The following is a 2500-nucleotide window of genomic DNA, read 5'->3' as shown; positions in this document are numbered from 1 at the left end:
TACATAAGGGTGTTGGTGCTCCTAGTTTAGGAGAAGAGTGATTCCCAAACTTTCCCAGGCTGGCGACCCTTTGGCTTTCAGGTGGATTCCTGCGTCCACCTCCTCTCATACACATTTTTTTTTTAAATCTTAATGTTTATGACATATTTAGTAATTCAGATTAAGTAATTTATTAACTGCTCCTGATGCAATCCTGTCGCTCCCCTACCGTCCGCTTTTGTCTCCCCATTCCCCCCGAGATCTTTCCCCCTAGGGGCGGTACCGCCCATTTTGTGAACCGATAAAATCCAGGTATCAAAATAGACACTTCTTTTTATCAGATTATAATGGGAAAGGAAAACTAGTTATGACACTTGTAAAGATTTGCGAGACATTTTTGTGGTCTTAAATGGTTAGATCATATGAATTTAGATTAGGAGGACATATTTCAGATTTACAATGCTAAATTAAAAGAAATCTACTCAGGAGGTACGGAACTAGTTTGGCAGCATATTCGATGAGGAAACAGATACAGTGAAAAATACAAAGGCTACATTGATATTAAAACCTGATGTAAAACCAATATTCTTTGCTCCTAAACAAATTCCCTATGATCTGAGAGCAGCAGTGGATCAGGAGATCAGTAGGCAAGAAACAGAAGGATTATGGAGAAAAATAACATTCAGATTGGTGTATACCAATGGTGCCTGTAGCCAGAATTCTCAGAACAATGCGGCAAATTTCAAAGATACTCATTCTTCTAATTCTGATAGTCAGCAAAAGGATCTTCCTCCCAGAACATCCCAAGGAAAACTGCCCAAATACGTGACTGATAGCTATATAATTGGCTAGTTAAAATAAATAATTCATATTCACCAAACCCCACTAAATTCTCCTGTAATAGGCAATCTTGTTTTTCCTTTTAATGGTGAAAAAATTCCTACATAGTTCTGTACTTTGTATTAGGGTATTACAGACAATATATTCAAGTAACTTTTCTCTGTCCGCGCGTGACCTGCCGGCAAGTAGATAGATGACTAACACTCTCCCATACAGAGCATTAATTAGAGATGCTGCACTGATCGAAAAATCATATAAACCTTAACCCTGAAAGTTATATGAAGAATTTAAGTTACTCAGTTGGCAACAAACACGGGATAACAATAAAAGATTTACTAAAGCAAAAAATTTAATATATTATGTGTTAGTCAAACACAAGAACTACCCGTGATTTTTATGTTTATAAACCATATGTATGCAATAGTACGAAGGGTCTGATTTGCTGTTTTTTTTCATCCATTAATTTAATGTCTATATTGTAATCTGCTGTTCATGTACTACCCTTACTCAGCACGCTATTATTTTTCCCATTTCTTGGAGAGATGAATCTTCCCTGCACGTAATTGTAGATGGTGACGTACTTCCCTGTGTTTTCAAACCTAGTTTTTTCTGATTTTCCCTTATAAGTGACTATTTTTTGTATATATTGGCCTTGGTGTCAAAGCCTCTTTCTGGAAATTATTTGCAGAAACATTACTCAAGATTACCTTCTTCATTTTTTCCTATTATATATTAACGCTCAAATATATATATATATATATATATATATATATATATATATATATATGTGTGTGTGTGTGTGTATATGTATATATATATATATATATATATATATATATATATATATATATAAATACCTGGGCAAAAGAACGTGATAGCTCCTCGCGGTACGCTTTTGCGCCAGTTGAGCACTGTAACTTATAATTAGTGACAGCCACTCTCCGTGTTGTGTCGACAACGTGCTGTGTCGCTGGAGTGTGTCACACCTCTTTTTCATCTTAAAGATGCAATGGACTGATTGGTGTAGAGTGAACTCCCATATCCTTCGACCATACAAGGCAGCAATCGGGTACCGCTATCGTATCTAAGTAAGACTAACCTAATATTTGCAAATCCATGCGTGCGTGCATGTGCGCACGCATTCATTCACACACATCGTGCGTGTGTGTGTGTGTATGTGTGCATTCATACACACATGCATGCGTGCGTGCAAATGAGCAAACACACGAGTTTATATATATATATATATATATATATATATTAACCCCTTAATGTACATTTTGATACATATATATGTGTATATGTATATATATATATATATATATATAAGTATATAGATATATGTATATATATAACATACACACACACACAGATATATATAAATAACTATATATGTATATATATATATATATATATATATATATATATATATATATGAAAGGAGAAAACACTCTACCGTGTTGATACTATGGTATAAAAAAACACAATGTAAAACTAGATTTATTGAAAATGAGACATCATTTTTAATAAATCTAGTTTTACATTGTGGGTTTTTATACCATATATATATATATGTTTATATATGTATATATGAGTATATTGATATATGTATATATATATAACACACACACACACACAAGTGTGTGTGTGTGTTTGCGTGTGTGTATGTGTGTGTGTGTGT

The sequence above is a fragment of the Penaeus chinensis genome, chromosome 8 (assembly GCF_019202785.1).
Source record: "Penaeus chinensis breed Huanghai No. 1 chromosome 8, ASM1920278v2, whole genome shotgun sequence".
Taxonomy (NCBI): domain Eukaryota; kingdom Metazoa; phylum Arthropoda; class Malacostraca; order Decapoda; family Penaeidae; genus Penaeus; species Penaeus chinensis.
Note: the sequence above shows the minus strand (reverse complement) of the source record.